This window comes from Doryrhamphus excisus, linkage group LG18 (assembly GCF_037039965.1).
Source record: "Doryrhamphus excisus strain RoL-2023G ecotype Guam linkage group LG18, RoL_Dexc_Guam_v1.1, whole genome shotgun sequence".
NCBI classification, from domain to species: Eukaryota; Metazoa; Chordata; class Actinopteri; order Syngnathiformes; family Syngnathidae; genus Doryrhamphus; species Doryrhamphus excisus.
In genome coordinates this window covers 4,029,505-4,050,019 of record NC_136374.1, presented here as the reverse complement: position 1 = coordinate 4,050,019, position 20,515 = coordinate 4,029,505, and positions in this window count along the sequence as shown.

The following is a 20,515-nucleotide window of genomic DNA, read 5'->3' as shown; positions in this document are numbered from 1 at the left end:
TATTGCTTGGCACACACAACCATTGTTCGAAAATGCACTTTATTCGCTCTCAAACACATTGTAAGCAAAGGATGATAGGGCAGGTCATTGTGAGCCAGCGGAAGGTGCCAGGAGGCTCATTCCAAGTGTGCCTGACGCAGCTTCGCATCCCGTTCTGCCTGCAACAGTTTCATGTGGCTGAGAAGCACTGCTGTAGAGTTAGAGCCAAAATGAGAAAAAGTGTTTCTCTCGCTGTGAAATTGTATTTCAAGCAAGCTATAGGCTTTGTGGTAAAAATTTTATCCATATATGGCACATGTGTGCCACGTCCAAAAAAGCACTCCACTCGCTCAGAAAAGAGCGTTTTGGCACTTATGGAACACATTTAGTGTGATGTGCATTATTGCTTGGCACACACAACCATTGTTCGAAAATGCACTTTATTCGCTCTCAAACACATTGTAAGCAAAGGATGATAGGGCAGGTCATTGTGAGCCAGCGGAAGGTGCCAGGAGGCTCATTCCAACTGTGCCTGACGCAGCTTCGCATCCCGTTCTCTCTGCAACAGTTTCATGTGGCTAGAAGCACTGCTGTAGAGTTAGAGCCAAAATGAGAAAAAGTGTTTCTCTCGCTGTGAAATTGTATTTCAAGCAAGCTATAGGCTTTGTGGTAAAAATTTTATCCATATATGGCACATGTGTGCCACGTCCAAAAAAGCACTCCACTCGCTCAGAGAAGAGCGTTTTGGCACTTATGGAACACATTTAGTGTGATGTGCATTATTGCTTGGCACACACAACTATTGTTCGAAAATGCACTTTATTCGCTCTCAAACACATTGTAAGCAAAGGATGATAGGGCAGTTCATTGTGAGCCAGCGGAAGGTGCCAGGAGGCTCATTCCAAGTGTGCCTGACGCAGCTTCGCATCCCATTCTCTCTGCAACAGTTTCATGTGGCTGAGAAGCACTGTTGTAGAGTTAGAGCGAAAATGAGAAAAAGTGTTTCTCTCGCTGTGAAAATGTATTTCAAGTTAGCTATAGGCTTTGTGGTAAAAATTTTCTCCATATATGGCACATGTGTGCCACGTCCAAAAAAGCACTCCACTCGCCCAGAGAAGCGCGTTTTGGCACTTATGGAACACATTTAGTGTGATGTGCATTATTGCTTGGCACACACAACCATTGTTCGAAAATGCACTTTATTCGCTCTCAAACACATTGTAAGCAAAGGATGATAGGGCAGGTCATTGTGAGCCAGCGGAAGGTGCCAGGAGGCTCATTCCAAGTGTGCCTGACGCAGCTTCGCATCCCGTTCTGCCTGCAACAGTTTCATGTGGCTGAGAAGCACTGCTGTAGAGTTAGAGCCAAAATGAGAAAAAGTGTTTCTCTCGCTGTGAAATTGTATTTCAAGCAAGCTATAGGCTTTGTGGTAAAAATTTTATCCATATATGGCACATGTGTGCCACGTCCAAAAAAGCACTCCACTCGCTCAGAGAAGAGCGTTTTGGCACTTATGGAACACATTTAGTGTGATGTGCATTATTGCTTGGCACACACAACCATTGTTCGAAAATGCACTTTATTCGCTCTCAAACACATTGTAAGCAAAGGATGATAGGGCAGGTCATTGTGAGCCAGCGGAAGGTGCCAGGAGGCTCATTCCAAGTGTGCCTGACGCAGCTTCGCATCCCGTTCTCTCTGCAACAGTTTCATGTGGCTAGAAGCACTGCTGTAGAGTTAGAGCCAAAATGAGAAAAAGTGTTTCTCTCGCTGTGAAATTGTATTTCAAGCAAGCTATAGGCTTTGTGGTAAAAATTTTATCCATATATGGCACATGTGTGCCACGTCCAAAAAAGCACTCCACTCGCTCAGAGAAGAGCGTTTTGGCACTTATGGAACACATTTAGTGTGATATGCATTATTGCTTGGCACACACAACTATTGTTCGAAAATGCACTTTATTCGCTCTCAAACACATTGTAAGCAAAGGATGATAGGGCAGGTCATTGTGAGCCAGCGGAAGGTGCCAGGAGGCTCATTCCAAGTGTGCCTGACGCAGCTTCGCATCCCGTTCTGTCTGCAACAGTTTCATGTGGCTGAGAAGCACTGCTGTAGAGTTAGAGCGAAAATGAGAAAAAGTGTTTCTCTCGCTGTGAAAATGTATTTCAAGCAAGCTATAGGGTTTGTGGTAAAATTTTTCTCCATATATGGCACATGTGTGCCACGTCCAAAAAAGCGCTCCACTCGCTCAGAGAAGAGCGTTTTGGCACTTATGGAACACATTTAGTGTGATGTGCATTATTGCTTGGCACACACAACCATTGTTCGAAAATGCACTTTATTCGCTCTCAAACATAGTGTAAGCAAAGGATGATAGGGCAGGTCATTGTGAGCCAGCGGAAGGTGCCAGGAGGCTCATTCCAAGTGTGCCTGACGCAGCTTCGCATCCCGTTCTCTCTGCAACAGTTTCATGTGGCTGAGAATCACTGCTGTAGAGTTAGAGCCAAAATGAGAAAAAGTGTTTCTCTCGCTGTCAAAATGTATTTCAAGCAAGCTATAGGCTTTGTGGTAAAAATTTTCTCCATACATGGCACATGTGTGCCACGTCCAAAAAAGCACTCCACTCGCCCAGAGAAGCGCGTTTTGGCACTTATGGAACACATTTAGTGTGATGTGCATTATTGCTTGGCACACACAACCATTGTTCGAAAATGCACTTTATTCGCTCTCAAACACATTGTAAGCAAAGGATGATAGGGCAGGTCATTGTGAGCCAGCGGAAGGTGCCAGGAGGCTCATTCCAAGTGTGCCTGACGCAGCTTCGCATCCCGTTCTGCCTGCAACAGTTTCATGTGGCTGAGAAGCACTGCTGTAGAGTTAGAGCCAAAATGAGAAAAAGTGTTTCTCTCGCTGTGAAAATGTATTTCAAGCAAGCTATAGGGTTTGTGGTAACATTTTTCACCATATATGGCACATGTGTGCCACGTCCAAAAAAGCACTCCACTCGCTCAGAGAAGAGCGTTTTGGCACTTATGGAACACATTTAGTGTGATGTGCATTATTGCTTGGCACACACAACCATTGTTCGAAAATGCACTTTATTCGCTCTCAAACATAGTGTAAGCAAAGGATGATAGGGCAGGTCATTGTGAGCCAGCGGAAGGTGCCAGGAGGCTCATTCCAAGTGTGCCTGACGCAGCTTCGCATCCCGTTCTGCCTGAAACAGTTTCATGTGACTGAGAAGCACTGCTGTAGAGTTAGAGCCAAAATGAGAAAAAGTGTTTCTCTCGCTGTGAAATTGTATTTCAAGCAAGCTATAGGCTTTGTGGTAAAAATTTTATCCATATATGGCACATGTGTGCCACGTCCAAAAAAGCACTCCACTCGCTCAGAGAAGAGCGTTTTGGCACTTATGGAACACATTTAGTGAGATGTGCATTATTGCTTGGCACACACAACCATTGTTCGAAAATGCACTTTATTCGCTCCCAAACATAGTGTAAGCAAAGGATGATAGGGCAAGTCATTGTGAGCCAGCGGAAGGTGCCAGGAGGCTCATTCCAAGTGTGCCTGACGCAGCTTCGCATCCCATTTTCTCTGCAACAGTTTCATGTGGCTGAGAAGCACTGTTGTAGAGTTAGAGCGAAAATGAGAAAAAGTGTTTCTCTCGCTGTGAAAATGTATTTCAAGTTAGCTATAGGCTTTGTGGTAAAAAATTTCTCCATATATGGCACATGTGTGCCACGTCCAAAAAAGCACTCCACTCGCTCAGAGAAGAGCGTTTTGGCACTTATGGAACACATTTAGTGTGATGTGCATTATTGCTTGGCACACACAACCATTGTTCGAAAATGCACTTTATTCGCTCTCAAACACATTGTAAGCAAAGGATGATAGGGCAGGTCATTGTGAGCCAGCGGAAGGTGCCAGGAGGCTCATTCCAAGTGTGCCTGACGCAGCTTCGCATCCCGTTCTCTCTGCAACAGTTTCATGTGGCTAGAAGCACTGCTGTAGAGTTAGAGCCAAAATGAGAAAAAGTGTTTCTCTCGCTGTGAAATTGTATTTCAAGCAAGCTATAGGCTTTGTGGTAAAAATTTTATCCATATATGGCACATGTGTGCCACGTCCAAAAAAGCACTCCACTCGCTCAGAGAAGAGCGTTTTGGCACTTATGGAACACATTTAGTGTGATGTGCATTATTGCTTGGCACACACAACTATTGTTCGAAAATGCACTTTATTCGCTCTCAAACACATTGTAAGCAAAGGATGATAGGGCAGGTCATTGTGAGCCAGCGGAAGGTGCCAGGAGGCTCATTCCAAGTGTGCCTGACGCAGCTTCGCATCCCGTTCTGTCTGCAACAGTTTCATGTGGCTGAGAAGCACTGCTGTAGAGTTAGAGCGAAAATGAGAAAAAGTGTTTCTCTCGCTGTGAAAATGTATTTCAAGCAAGCTATAGGCTTTGTGGTAAAATTTTTCTCCATATATGGCACATGTGTGCCACGTCCAAAAAAGCACTCCACTCGCTCAGAGAAGAGCGTTTTGGCACGTATGGAACACATTTAGTGTGATGTGCATTATTGCTTGGCACACACAACTATTGTTCGAAAATGCACTTTATTCGCTCTCAAACACATTGTAAGCAAAGCATGATAGGGCAGGTCATTGTGAGCCAGCGGAAGGTGCCAGGAGGCTCATTCCAAGTGTGCCTGACGCAGCTTCGCATCCCGTTCTGTCTGCAACAGTTTCATGTGGCTGAGAAGCACTGCTGTAGAGTTAGAGCGAAAATGAGAAAAAGTGTTTCTCTCGCTGTGAAAATGTATTTCAAGCAAGCTATAGGGTTTGTGGTAAAATTTTTCTCCATATATGGCACATGTGTGCCACGTCCAAAAAAGCACTCCACTCGCTCAGAGAAGAGCGTTTTGGCACTTATGGAACACATTTAGTGTGATGTGCATTATTGCTTGGCACACACAACCATTGTTCGAAAATGCACTTTATTCGCTCTCAAACATAGTGTAAGCAAAGGATGATAGGGCAGGTCATTGTGAGCCAGCGGAAGGTGCCAGGAGGCTCATTCCAAGTGTGCCTGACGCAGCTTCGCATCCCGTTCTGCCTGAAACAGTTTCATGTGACTGAGAAGCACTGCTGTAGAGTTAGAGCCAAAATGAGAAAAAGTGTTTCTCTCGCTGTGAAATTGTATTTCAAGCAAGCTATAGGCTTTGTGGTAAAAATTTTATCCATATATGGCACATGTGTGCCACGTCCAAAAAAGCACTCCACTCGCTCAGAGAAGAGCGTTTTGGCACTTATGGAACACATTTAGTGAGATGTGCATTATTGCTTGGCACACACAACCATTGTTCGAAAATGCACTTTATTCGCTCCCAAACATAGTGTAAGCAAAGGATGATAGGGCAAGTCATTGTGAGCCAGCGGAAGGTGCCAGGAGGCTCATTCCAAGTGTGCCTGACGCAGCTTCGCATCCCGTTCTCTCTGCAACAGTTTCATGTGGCTGAGAATCACTGCTGTAGAGTTAGAGCCAAAATGAGAAAAAGTGTTTCTCTCGCTGTGAAAATGTATTTCAAGCAAGCTATAGGGTTTGTGGTAAAAATGTTCTCCATATATGGCACATGTGTGCCACGTCCAAAAAAGCACTCCACTCGCTCAGAAAAGAGCGTTTTGGCACTTATGGAACACATTTAGTGTGATGTGCATTATTGCTTGGCACACACAACCATTGTTCGAAAATGCACTTTATTCGCTCTCAAACACATTGTAAGCAAAGGATGATAGGGCAGTTCATTGTGAGCCAGCGGAAGGTGCCAGGAGGCTCATTCCAAGTGTGCCTGACGCAGCTTCGCATCCTGTTCTGCCTGAAACAGTTTCATGTGGCTGAGAAGCACTGCTGTAGAGTTAGAGCCAAAATGAGAAAAAGTGTTTCTCTCGCTGTGAAATTGTATTTCAAGCAAGCTATAGGCTTTGTGGTAAAAATTTTATCCATATATGGCACATGTGTGCCACGTCCAAAAAAGCACTCCACTCGCTCAGAGAAGAGCGTTTTGGCACTTATGGAACACATTTAGTGTGATGTGCATTATTGCTTGGCACACACAACCATTGTTCGAAAATGCACTTTATTCGCTCTCAAACACATTGTAAGCAAAGGATGATAGGGCAGGTCATTGTGAGCCAGCGGAAGGTGCCAGGAGGCTCATTCCAAGTGTGCCTGACGCAGCTTCGCATCCCGTTCTCTCTGCAACAGTTTCATGTGGCTAGAAGCACTGCTGTAGAGTTAGAGCCAAAATGAGAAAAAGTGTTTCTCTCGCAGTCAAAATGTATTTCAAGCAAGCTATAGGCTTTGTGGTAAAAATTTTCTCCATATATGGCACATGTGTGCCACGTCCAAAAAAGCACTCCACTCGCTCAGAGAAGAGCGTTTTGGCACGTATGGAACACATTTAGTGTTATGTGCATTATTGCTTGGCACACACAACCATTGTTCGAAAATGCACTTTATTCGCTCCCAAACATAGTGTAAGCAAAGGATGATAGGGCAAGTCATTGTGAGCCAGCGGAAGGTGCCAGGAGGCTCATTCCAAGTGTGCCTGACGCAGCTTCGCATCCCATTCTCTCTGCAACAGTTTCATGTGGCTGAGAAGCACTGTTGTAGAGTTAGAGCGAAAATGAGAAAAAGTGTTTCTCTCGCTGTGAAAATGTATTTCAAGTTAGCTATAGGCTTTGTGGTAAAAATTTTCTCCATATATGGCACATGTGTGCCACGTCCAAAAAAGCACTCCACTCGCCCAGAGAAGCGCGTTTTGGGACTTATGGAACACATTTAGTGTGATGTGCATTATTGCTTGGCACACACAACCATTGTTCGAAAATGCACTTTATTCGCTCTCAAACACATTGTAAGCAAAGGATGATAGGGCAGGTCATTGTGAGCCAGCGGAAGGTGCCAGGAGGCTCATTCCAAGTGTGCCTGACGCAGCTTCGCATCCCGTTCTGCCTGCAACAGTTTCATGTGGCTGAGAAGCACTGCTGTAGAGTTAGAGCCAAAATGAGAAAAAGTGTTTCTCTCGCTGTGAAATTGTATTTCAAGCAAGCTATAGGCTTTGTGGTAAAAATTTTATCCATATATGGCACATGTGTGCCACGTCCAAAAAAGCACTCCACTCGCTCAGAGAAGAGCGTTTTGGCACTTATGGAACACATTTAGTGTGATGTGCATTATTGCTTGGCACACACAACCATTGTTCGAAAATGCACTTTATTCGCTCTCAAACACATTGTAAGCAAAGGATGATAGGGCAGGTCATTGTGAGCCAGCGGAAGGTGCCAGGAGGCTCATTCCAAGTGTGCCTGACGCAGCTTCGCATCCCGTTCTCTCTGCAACAGTTTCATGTGGCTAGAAGCACTGCTGTAGAGTTAGAGCCAAAATGAGAAAAAGTGTTTCTCTCGCTGTGAAAATGTATTTCAAGCAAGCTATAGGCTTTGTGGTAAAAATTTTATCCATATATGGCACATGTGTGCCACGTCCAAAAAAGCGCTCCACTCGCTCAGAGAAGAGCGTTTTGGCACTTATGGAACACATTTAGTGTGATGTGCATTATTGCTTGGCACACACAACCATTGTTCGAAAATGCACTTTATTCGCTCTCAAACATAGTGTAAGCAAAGGATGATAGGGCAGGTCATTGTGAGCCAGCGGAAGGTGCCAGGAGGCTCATTCCAAGTGTGCCTGACGCAGCTTCGCATCCCGTTCTCTCTGCAACAGTTTCATGTGGCTGAGAATCACTGCTGTAGAGTTAGAGCCAAAATGAGAAAAAGTGTTTCTCTCGCTGTCAAAATGTATTTCAAGCAAGCTATAGGCTTTGTGGTAAAAATTTTCTCCATACATGGCACATGTGTGCCACGTCCAAAAAAGCACTCCACTCGCTCAGAGAAGAGCGTTTTGGCACGTATGGAACACATTTAGTGTGATGTGCATTATTGCTTGGCACACACAACCATTGTTCGAAAATGCACTTTATTCGCTCTCAAACACATTGTAAGCAAAGGATGATAGGGCAGTTCATTGTGAGCCAGCGGAAGGTGCCAGGAGGCTCATTCCAAGTGTGCCTGACGCAGCTTCGCATCCCGTTCTGCCTGAAACAGTTTAATGTGGCTGAGAAGCACTGCTGTAGAGTTAGAGCCAAAATGAGAAAAAGTGTTTCTCTCGCTGTGAAATTGTATTTCAAGCAAGCTATAGGCTTTGTGGTAAAAATTTTATCCATATATGGCACATGTGTGCCACGTCCAAAAAAGCACTCCACTCGCTCAGAGAAGAGCGTTTTGGCACTTATGGAACACATTTAGTGAGATGTGCATTATTGCTTGGCACACACAACCATTGTTCGAAAATGCACTTTATTCGCTCCCAAACATAGTGTAAGCAAAGGATGATAGGGCAAGTCATTGTGAGCCAGCGGAAGGTGCCAGGAGGCTAATTCCAAGTGTGCCTGACGCAGCTTCGCATCCCATTCTCTCTGCAACAGTTTCATGTGGCTGAGAAGCACTGTTGTAGAGTTAGAGCGAAAATGAGAAAAAGTGTTTCTCTCGCTGTGAAAATGTATTTCAAGTTAGCTATAGGCTTTGTGGTAAAATTTTTCTCCATATATGGCACATGTGTGCCACCTCCAAAAAAGCACTCCACTCGCCCAGAGAAGCGCGTTTTGGCACTTATGGAACACATTTAGTGTGATGTGCATTATTGCTTGGCACACACAACCATTGTTCGAAAATGCACTTTATTCGCTCTCAAACACATTGTAAGCAAAGGATGATAGGGCAGGTCATTGTGAGCCAGCGGAAGGTGCCAGGAGGCTCATTCCAAGTGTGCCTGACGCAGCTTCGCATCCCGTTCTCTCTGCAACAGTTTCATGTGGCTAGAAGCACTGCTGTAGAGTTAGAGCCAAAATGAGAAAAAGTGTTTCTCTCGCAGTCAAAATGTATTTCAAGCAAGCTATAGGCTTTGTGGTAAAAATTTTCTCCATATATGGCACATGTGTGCCACGTCCAAAAAAGCACTCCACTCGCTCAGAGAAGAGCGTTTTGGCACGTATGGAACACATTTAGTGTTATGTGCATTATTGCTTGGCACACACAACCATTGTTCGAAAATGCACTTTATTCGCTCCCAAACATAGTGTAAGCAAAGGATGATAGGGCAAGTCATTGTGAGCCAGCGGAAGGTGCCAGGAGGCTCATTCCAAGTGTGCCTGACGCAGCTTCGCATCCCATTCTCTCTGCAACAGTTTCATGTGGCTGAGAAGCACTGTTGTAGAGTTAGAGCGAAAATGAGAAAAAGTGTTTCTCTCGCTGTGAAAATGTATTTCAAGTTAGCTATAGGCTTTGTGGTAAAAATTTTCTCCATATATGGCACATGTGTGCCACGTCCAAAAAAGCACTCCACTCGCCCAGAGAAGCGCGTTTTGGGACTTATGGAACACATTTAGTGTGATGTGCATTATTGCTTGGCACACACAACCATTGTTCGAAAATGCACTTTATTCGCTCTCAAACACATTGTAAGCAAAGGATGATAGGGCAGGTCATTGTGAGCCAGCGGAAGGTGCCAGGAGGCTCATTCCAAGTGTGCCTGACGCAGCTTCGCATCCCGTTCTGCCTGCAACAGTTTCATGTGGCTGAGAAGCACTGCTGTAGAGTTAGAGCCAAAATGAGAAAAAGTGTTTCTCTCGCTGTGAAATTGTATTTCAAGCAAGCTATAGGCTTTGTGGTAAAAATTTTATCCATATATGGCACATGTGTGCCACGTCCAAAAAAGCACTCCACTCGCTCAGAGAAGAGCGTTTTGGCACTTATGGAACACATTTAGTGTGATGTGCATTATTGCTTGGCACACACAACCATTGTTCGAAAATGCACTTTATTCGCTCTCAAACACATTGTAAGCAAAGGATGATAGGGCAGGTCATTGTGAGCCAGCGGAAGGTGCCAGGAGGCTCATTCCAAGTGTGCCTGACGCAGCTTCGCATCCCGTTCTCTCTGCAACAGTTTCATGTGGCTAGAAGCACTGCTGTAGAGTTAGAGCCAAAATGAGAAAAAGTGTTTCTCTCGCTGTGAAAATGTATTTCAAGCAAGCTATAGGCTTTGTGGTAAAAATTTTATCCATATATGGCACATGTGTGCCACGTCCAAAAAAGCACTCCACTCGCTCAGAGAAGAGCGTTTTGGCACTTATGGAACACATTTAGTGTGATGTGCATTATTGCTTGGCACACACAACTATTGTTCGAAAATGCACTTTATTCGCTCTCAAACACATTGTAAGCAAAGGATGATAGGGCAGGTCATTGTGAGCCAGCGGAAGGTGCCAGGAGGCTCATTCCAAGTGTGCCTGACGCAGCTTCGCATCCCGTTCTGTCTGCAACAGTTTCATGTGGCTGAGAAGCACTGCTGTAGAGTTAGAGCGAAAATGAGAAAAAGTGTTTCTCTCGCTGTCAAAATGTATTTCAAGCAAGCTATAGGCTTTGTGGTAAAAATTTTCTCCATACATGGCACATGTGTGCCACGTCCAAAAAAGCACTCCACTCGCTCAGAGAAGAGCGTTTTGGCACTTATGGAACACATTTAGTGAGATGTGCATTATTGCTTGGCACACACAACCATTGTTCGAAAATGCACTTTATTCGCTCCCAAACATAGTGTAAGCAAAGGATGATAGGGCAAGTCATTGTGAGCCAGCGGAAGGTGCCAGGAGGCTAATTCCAAGTGTGCCTGACGCAGCTTCGCATCCCATTCTCTCTGCAACAGTTTCATGTGGCTGAGAAGCACTGTTGTAGAGTTAGAGCGAAAATGAGAAAAAGTGTTTCTCTCGCTGTGAAAATGTATTTCAAGTTAGCTATAGGCTTTGTGGTAAAATTTTTCTCCATATATGGCACATGTGTGCCACGTCCAAAAAAGCACTCCACTCGCCCAGAGAAGCGCGTTTTGGCACTTATGGAACACATTTAGTGTGATGTGCATTATTGCTTGGCACACACAACCATTGTTCGAAAATGCACTTTATTCGCTCTCAAACACATTGTAAGCAAAGGATGATAGGGCAGGTCATTGTGAGCCAGCGGAAGGTGCCAGGAGGCTCATTCCAAGTGTGCCTGACGCAGCTTCGCATCCCGTTCTCTCTGCAACAGTTTCATGTGGCTAGAAGCACTGCTGTAGAGTTAGAGCCAAAATGAGAAAAAGTGTTTCTCTCGCTGTGAAATTGTATTTCAAGCAAGCTATAGGCTTTGTGGTAAAAATTGTATCCATATATGGCACATGTGTGCCACGTCCAAAAAAGCACTCCACTCGCTCAGAGAAGAGCGTTTTGGCACTTATGGAACACATTTAGTGTGATGTGCATTATTGCTTGGCACACACAACCATTGTTCGAAAATGCACTTTATTCGCTCTCAAACACATTGTAAGCAAAGGATGATAGGGCAGGTCATTGTGAGCCAGCGGAAGGTGCCAGGAGGCTCATTCCAAGTGTGCCTGACGCAGCTTCGCATCCCGTTCTGTCTGCAACAGTTTCATGTGGCTGAGAAGCACTGCTGTAGAGTTAGAGCGAAAATGAGAAAAAGTGTTTCTCTCGCTGTGAAATTGTATTTCAAGCAAGCTATAGGCTTTGTGGTAAAAATTTTATCCATATATGGCACATGTGTGCCACGTTCAAAAAAGCACTCCACTCGCTCAGAGAAGAGCGTTTTGGCACTTATGGAACACATTTAGTGAGATGTGCATTATTGCTTGGCACACACAACCATTGTTCGAAAATGCACTTTATTCGCTCCCAAACATAGTGTAAGCAAAGGATGATAGGGCAGGTCATTGTGAGCCAGCGGAAGGTGCCAGGAGGCTCATTCCAACTGTGCCTGACGCAGCTTCGCATCCCGTTCTCTCTGCAACAGTTTCATGTGGCTAGAAGCACTGCTGTAGAGTTAGAGCCAAAATGAGAAAAAGTGTTTCTCTCGCTGTGAAATTGTATTTCAAGCAAGCTATAGGCTTTGTGGTAAAATTTTTCTCCATATATGGCACATGTGTGCCACGTCCAAAAAAGCACTCCACTCGCCCAGAGAAGCGCGTTTTGGCACTTATGGAACACATTTAGTGTGATGTGCATTATTGCTTGGCACACACAACCATTGTTCGAAAATGCACTTTATTCGCTCTCAAACACATTGTAAGCAAAGGATGATAGGGCAGGTCATTGTGAGCCAGCGGAAGGTGCCAGGAGGCTCATTCCAAGTGTGCCTGACGCAGCTTCGCATCCCGTTCTGTCTGCAACAGTTTCATGTGGTTGAGAAGCACTGCTGTAGAGTTAGAGCCAAAATGAGAAAAAGTGTTTCTCTCGCTGTGAAAATGTATTTCAAGCAAGATATTGGCTTTGTGGTAAAAATTTTCTCCATACATGGCACATGTGTGCCACGTCCAAAAAAGCACTCCACTCGCTCAGAGAAGAGCGTTTTGGCACTTATGGAACACATTTAGTGAGATGTGCATTATTGCTTGGCACACACAACCATTGTTCGAAAATGCACTTTATTCGCTCCCAAACATAGTGTAAGCAAAGGATGATAGGGCAAGTCATTGTGAGCCAGCGGAAGGTGCCAGGAGGCTAATTCCAAGTGTGCCTGACGCAGCTTCGCATCCCATTCTCTCTGCAACAGTTTCATGTGGCTGAGAAGCACTGTTGTAGAGTTAGAGCGAAAATGAGAAAAAGTGTTTCTCTCGCTGTGAAAATGTATTTCAAGTTAGCTATAGGCTTTGTGGTAAAATTTTTCTCCATATATGGCACATGTGTGCCACGTCCAAAAAAGCACTCCACTCGCCCAGAGAAGCGCGTTTTGGCACTTATGGAACACATTTAGTGTGATGTGCATTATTGCTTGGCACACACAACCATTGTTCGAAAATGCACTTTATTCGCTCTCAAACACATTGTAAGCAAAGGATGATAGGGCAGGTCATTGTGAGCCAGCGGAAGGTGCCAGGAGGCTCATTCCAAGTGTGCCTGACGCAGCTTCGCATCCCGTTCTCTCTGCAACAGTTTCATGTGGCTAGAAGCACTGCTGTAGAGTTAGAGCCAAAATGAGAAAAAGTGTTTCTCTCGCTGTGAAATTGTATTTCAAGCAAGCTATAGGCTTTGTGGTAAAAATTGTATCCATATATGGCACATGTGTGCCACGTCCAAAAAAGCACTCCACTCGCTCAGAGAAGAGCGTTTTGGCACTTATGGAACACATTTAGTGTGATGTGCATTATTGCTTGGCACACACAACCATTGTTCGAAAATGCACTTTATTCGCTCTCAAACACATTGTAAGCAAAGGATGATAGGGCAGGTCATTGTGAGCCAGCGGAAGGTGCCAGGAGGCTCATTCCAAGTGTGCCTGACGCAGCTTCGCATCCCGTTCTGTCTGCAACAGTTTCATGTGGCTGAGAAGCACTGCTGTAGAGTTAGAGCGAAAATGAGAAAAAGTGTTTCTCTCGCTGTGAAATTGTATTTCAAGCAAGCTATAGGCTTTGTGGTAAAAATTTTATCCATATATGGCACATGTGTGCCACGTTCAAAAAAGCACTCCACTCGCTCAGAGAAGAGCGTTTTGGCACTTATGGAACACATTTAGTGAGATGTGCATTATTGCTTGGCACACACAACCATTGTTCGAAAATGCACTTTATTCGCTCCCAAACATAGTGTAAGCAAAGGATGATAGGGCAGGTCATTGTGAGCCAGCGGAAGGTGCCAGGAGGCTCATTCCAACTGTGCCTGACGCAGCTTCGCATCCCGTTCTCTCTGCAACAGTTTCATGTGGCTAGAAGCACTGCTGTAGAGTTAGAGCCAAAATGAGAAAAAGTGTTTCTCTCGCTGTGAAATTGTATTTCAAGCAAGCTATAGGCTTTGTGGTAAAATTTTTCTCCATATATGGCACATGTGTGCCACGTCCAAAAAAGCACTCCACTCGCCCAGAGAAGCGCGTTTTGGCACTTATGGAACACATTTAGTGTGATGTGCATTATTGCTTGGCACACACAACCATTGTTCGAAAATGCACTTTATTCGCTCCCAAACATAGTGTAAGCAAAGGATGATAGGGCAAGTCATTGTGAGCCAGCGGAAGGTGCCAGGAGGCTCATTCCAAGTGTGCCTGACGCAGCTTCGCATGCCGTTCTGTCTGCAACAGTTTCATGTGGCTGAGAAGCACTGCTGTAGAGTTAGAGCCAAAATGAGAAAAAGTGTTTCTCTCGCTGTGAAATTGTATTTCAAGCAAGCTATAGGCTTTGTGGTAAAAATTTTATCCATATATGGCACATGTGTGCCACGTCCAAAAAAGCACTCCACTCGCTCAGAGGAGAGCGTTTTGGCACTTATGGAACACATTTAGTGTGATGTGCATTATTGCTTGGCACACACAACCATTGTTCGAAAATGCACTTTATTCGCTCTCAAACACATTGTAAGCAAAGGATGATAGGGCAGGTCATTGTGAGCCAGCGGAAGGTGCCAGGAGGCTCATTCCAAGTGTGCCTGACGCAGCTTCGCATCCCGTTCTGTCTGCAACAGTTTCATGTGGCTGAGAAGCACTGCTGTAGAGTTAGAGCCAAAATGAGAAAAAGTGTTTCTCTCGCTGTGAAATTGTATTTCAAGCAAGCTATAGGCTTTGTGGTAAAAATTTTATCCATATATGGCACATGTGTGCCACGTCCAAAAAAGCACTCCACTCGCTCAGAGAAGAGCGTTTTGGCACTTATGGAACACATTTAGTGTGATGTGCATTATTGCTTGGCACACACAACCATTGTTCGAAAATGCACTTTATTCGCTCTCAAACACATTGTAAGCAAAGGATGATAGGGCAGTTCATTGTGAGCCAGCGGAAGGTGCCAGGAGGCTCATTCCAAGTGTGCCTGACGCAGCTTCGCATCCCGTTCTGTCTGCAACAGTTTCATGTGGTTGAGAAGCACTGTTGTAGAGTTAGAGCGAAAATGAGAAAAAGTGTTTCTCTCGCTGTGAAAATGTATTTCAAGTTAGCTATAGGCTTTGTGGTAAAAATTTTCTCCATATATGGCACATGTGTGCCACGTCCAAAAAAGCACTCCACTCGCCCAGAGAAGCGCGTTTTGGCACTTATGGAACACATTTAGTGTGATGTGCATTATTGCTTGGCACACACAACCATTGTTCGAAAATGCACTTTATTCGCTCTCAAACACATTGTAAGCAAAGGATGATAGGGCAGGTCATTGTGAGCCAGCGGAAGGTGCCAGGAGGCTCATTCCAAGTGTGCCTGACGCAGCTTCGCATCCCGTTCTCTCTGCAACAGTTTCATGTGGCTAGAAGCACTGCTGTAGAGTTAGAGCCAAAATGAGAAAAAGTGTTTCTCTCGCTGTGAAATTGTATTTCAAGCAAGCTATAGGCTTTGTGGTAAAAATTTTATCCATATATGGCACATGTGTGCCACGTCCAAAAAAGCACTCCACTCGCTCAGAGAAGAGCGTTTTGCCACTTATGGAACACATTTAGTGTGATGTGCATTATTGCTTGGCACACACAACCATTGTTCGAAAATGCACTTTATTCGCTCTCAAACATAGTGTAAGCAAAGGATGATAGGGCAGGTCATTGTGAGCCAGCGGAAGGTGCCAGGAGGCTCATTCCAAGTGTGCCTGACGCAGCTTCGCATCCCGTTCTCTCTGCAACAGTTTCATGTGGCTGAGAATCACTGCTGTAGAGTTAGAGCCAAAATGAGAAAAAGTGTTTCTCTCGCTGTGAAAATGTATTTCAAGCAAGCTATAGGCTTTGTGGTAAATTTTTTCTCCATATATGGCACATGTGTGCCACGTCCAAAAAAGCACTCCACTCGCCCAGAGAAGCGCGTTTTGGCACTTATGGAACACATTTAGTGTGATGTGCATTATTGCTTGGCACACACAACCATTGTTCGAAAATGCACTTTATTCGCTCTCAAAGACATTGTAAGCAAAGGATGATAGGGCAGGTCATTGTGAGCCAGCGGAAGGTGCCAGGAGGCTCATTCCAAGTGTGCCTGACGCAGCTTCGCATGCCGGTCTGTCTGCAACAGTTTTATGTGGCTGAGAAGCACTGCTGTAGAGTTAGAGCGAAAATGAGAAAAAGTGTTTCTCTCGCTGTCAAAATGTATTTCAAGCAAGCTATAGGCTTTGTGGTAAAAATTTTCTCCATATATGGCACATGTGTGCCACGTCCAAAAAAGCACTCCACTCGCTCAGAGAAGAGCGTTTTGGCACTTATGGAACACATTTAGTGTGATGTGCATTATTGCTTGGCACACAACCATTGTTCGAAAATGCACTTTATTCGCTCTCAAACACATTGTAAGCAAAGGATGATAGGGCAGGTCATTGTGAGCCAGCGGAAGGTGCCAGGAGGCTCATTCCAAGTGTGCCTGACGCAGCTTCGCATCCCATTCTCTCTGCAACAGTTTCATGTGGCTGAGAAGCACTGTTGTAGAGTTAGAGCGAAAATGAGAAAAAGTGTTTCTCTCGCTGTGAAAATGTATTTCAAGTTAGCTATAGGCTTTGTGGTAAAAATTTTCTCCATATATGGCACATGTGTGCCACGTCCAAAAAAGCACTCCACTCGCCCAGAGAAGCGCGTTTTGGCACTTATGGAACACATTTAGTGTGATGTGCATTATTGCTTGGCACACACAACCATTGTTCGAAAATGCACTTTATTCGCTCTCAAACACATTGTAAGCAAAGGATGATAGGGCAGGTCATTGTGAGCCAGCGGAAGGTGCCAGGAGGCTCATTCCAAGTGTGCCTGACGCAGCTTCGCATCCCGTTCTGCCTGCAACAGTTTCATGTGGCTGAGAAGCACTGCTGTAGAGTTAGAGCCAAAATGAGAAAAAGTGTTTCTCTCGCTGTGAAATTGTATTTCAAGCAAGCTATAGGCTTTGTGGTAAAAATTTTATCCATATATGGCACATGTGTGCCACGTCCAAAAAAGCACTCCACTCGCTCAGACAAGAGCGTTTTGGCACTTATGGAACACATTTAGTGTGATGTGCATTATTGCTTGGCACACACAACCATTGTTCGAAAATGCTTTTTATTCGCTCTCAAACATAGTGTAAGCAAAGGATGATAGGGCAGGTCATTGTGAGCCAGCGGAAGGTGCCAGGAGGCTCATTCCAAGTGTGCCTGACGCAGCTTCGCATCCCGTTCTCTCTGCAACAGTTTCATGTGGCTGAGAATCACTGCTGTAGAGTTAGAGCCAAAATGAGAAAAAGTGTTTCTCTCGCTGTCAAAATGTATTTCAAGCAAGCTATAGGCTTTGTGGTAAAAATTTTCTCCATACATGGCACATGTGTGCCACGTCCAAAAAAGCACTCCACTCGCTCAGAGAAGAGCGTTTTGGCACGTATGGAACACATTTAGTGTGATGTGCATTATTGCTTGGCACACACAACCATTGTTCGAAAATGCACTTTATTCGCTCTCAAACACATTGTAAGCAAAGGATGATAGGGCAGTTCATTGTGAGCCAGCGGAAGGTGCCAGGAGGCTCATTCCAAGTGTGCCTGACGCAGCTTCGCATCCCGTTCTGCCTGAAACAGTTTCATGTGGCTGAGAAGCACTGCTGTAGAGTTAGAGCCAAAATGAGAAAAAGTGTTTCTCTCGCTGTGAAAATGTATTTCAAGCAAGATATTGGCTTTGTGGTAAAAATGTTCTCCATATATGGCACATGTGTGCCACAAAGCACTCCACTCGCTCAGAGAAGAGCGTTTTGGCACTTATGGAACACATTTAGTGTGATGTGCATTATTGCTTGGCACACACAACCATTGTTCGAAAATGCACTTTATTCGCTCTCAAACACATTGTAAGCAAAGGATGATAGGGCAGGTCATTGTGAGCCAGCGGAAGGTGCCAGGAGGCTCATTCCAAGTGTGCCTGACGCAGCTTCGCATCCCCTTCTGTCTGCAACAGTTTCATGTGGCTGAGAAGCACTGCTGTAGAGTTAGAGCGAAAATGAGAAAAAGTGTTTCTCTCGCTGTGAAAATGTATTTCAAGCAAGCTATAGGGTTTGTGGTAAAATTTTTCTCTATATATGGCACATGTGTGCCACGTCCAAAAAAGCACTCCACTCGCTCAGAGAAGAGCGTTTTGGCACTTATGGAACACATTTAGTGTGATGTGCATTATTGCTTGGCACACAACCATTGTTCGAAAATGCACTTTATTCGCTCTCAAACACATTGTAAGCAAAGGATGATAGGGCAGGTCATTGTGAGCCAGCGGAAGGTGCCAGGAGGCTCATTCCAAGTGTGCCTGACGCAGCTTCGCATCCCGTTCTGCCTGCAACAGTTTCATGTGGCTGAGAAGCACTGCTGTAGAGTTAGAGCCAAAATGAGAAAAAGTGTTTCTCTCGCTGTGAAATTGTATTTCAAGCAAGCTATAGGCTTTGTGGTAAAAATTTTATCCATATATGGCACATGTGTGCCACGTCCAAAAAAGCACTCCACTCGCTAAGAGAAGAGCGTTTTGGCACTTATGGAACACATTTAGTGTGATGTGCATTATTGCTTGGCACACACAACTATTGTTCGAAAATGCACTTTATTCGCTCTCAAACACATTGTAAGCAAAGGATGATAGGGCAGGTCATTGTGAGCCAGCGGAAGGTGCCAGGAGGCTCATTCCAAGTGTGCCTGACGCAGCTTCGCATCCCGTTCTGTCTGCAACAGTTTCATGTGGCTGAGAAGCACTGCTGTAGAGTTAGAGCGAAAATGAGAAAAAGTGTTTCTCTCGCTGTCAAAATGTATTTCAAGCAAGCTATAGGGTTTGTGGTAAAATTTTTCTCCATATATGGCACATGTGTGCCACGTCCAAAAAAGCGCTCCACTCGCTCAGAGAAGAGCGTTTTGGCACTTATGGAACACATTTAGTGTGATGTGCATTATTGCTTGGCACACACAACCATTGTTCGAAAATGCACTTTATTCGCTCTCAAACACATTGTAAGCAAAGGATGATAGGGCAGGTCATTGTGAGCCAGCGGAAGGTGCCAGGAGGCTCATTTCAAGTGTGCCTGACGCAGCTTCTCATCCCGTTCTCTCTGCAACAGTTTCATGTGGCTGAGAAGCACTGCTGTAGAGTTAGAGCGAAAATGAGAAAAAGTGTTTCTCTCGCTGTGAAAATGTATTTCAAGCAAGCTATAGGCTTTGTGGTAAAAAATTTTCTCCATATATGGCACATGTGTGCCACGTCCAAAAAAGCACTCCACTCGCTCAGAGAAGAGCGTTTTGGCACTTATGGAACACATTTAGTGTGATGTGCATTATTGCTTGGCACACACAACCATTGTTCGAAAATGCACTTTATTCGCTCTCAAACACATTGTAAGCAAAGGATGATAGGGCAGGTCATTGTGAGCCAACGGAAGGTGCCAGGAGGCTCATTTCAAGTGTGCCTGACGCAGCTTCGCATCCCGTTCTCTCTGCAACAGTTTCATGTGGCTGAGAAGCACTGCTGTAGAGTTAGAGCCAAAATGAGAAAAAGTGTTTCTCTCGCTGTGAAAATGTATTTCAAGCAAGCTATAGGCTTTGTGGTAAAAATTTTCTCCATATATGGCACATGTGTGCCACGTCCAAAAAAGCACTCCACTCACTCAGAGAAGAGCGTTTTGGCACTTATGGAACACATTTAGTGTGATGTGCATTATTGCTTGGCACACACAACCATTGTTCGAAAATGCACTTTATTCGCTCTCAAACATAGTGTAAGCAAAGGATGATAGGGCAGGTCATTGTGAGCCAGCGGAAGGTGCCAGGAGGCTCATTCCAAGTGTGCCTGACGCAGCTTCGCATCCCGTTCTCTCTGCAACAGTTTCATGTGGCTGAGAAGCACTGCTGTAGAGTTAGAGCCAAAATGAGAAACAGTGTTTCAAAAAGTGTTTCTCTCGCTGTGAAAATGTATTTCAAGCAAGCTATAGGCTTTGTGGTAAAAATTTTCTCCATATATGGCACATGTGTGCCACGTCCAAAAAAGCACTCCACTCGCTCAGAGAAGAGCGTTTTGGCACGTATGGAACACATTTAGTGTGATGTGCATTATTGCTTGGCACACACAACCATTGTTCGAAAATGCACTTTATTCGCTCTCAAACACATTGTAAGCAAAGGATGATAGGGCAGGTCATTGTGAGCCAGCGGAAGGTGCCAGGTGGCTCATTCCAAGTGTGCCTGACGCAGCTTCGCATCCCGTTCTGTCTGCAACAGTTTTATGTGGCTGAGAATCACTGCTGTAGAGTTAGAGCCAAAATGAGAAAAAGTGTTTCTCTCGCTGTGAAAATGTATTTTAAGCAAGATATTGGCTTTGTGGTAAAAATGTTCTCCATATATGGCACATGTGTGCCACGTCCAAAAAAGCACTCCACTCGCTCAGAAAAGAGCGTTTTGGCACTTATGGAACACATTTAGTGCGATGTGCATTATTG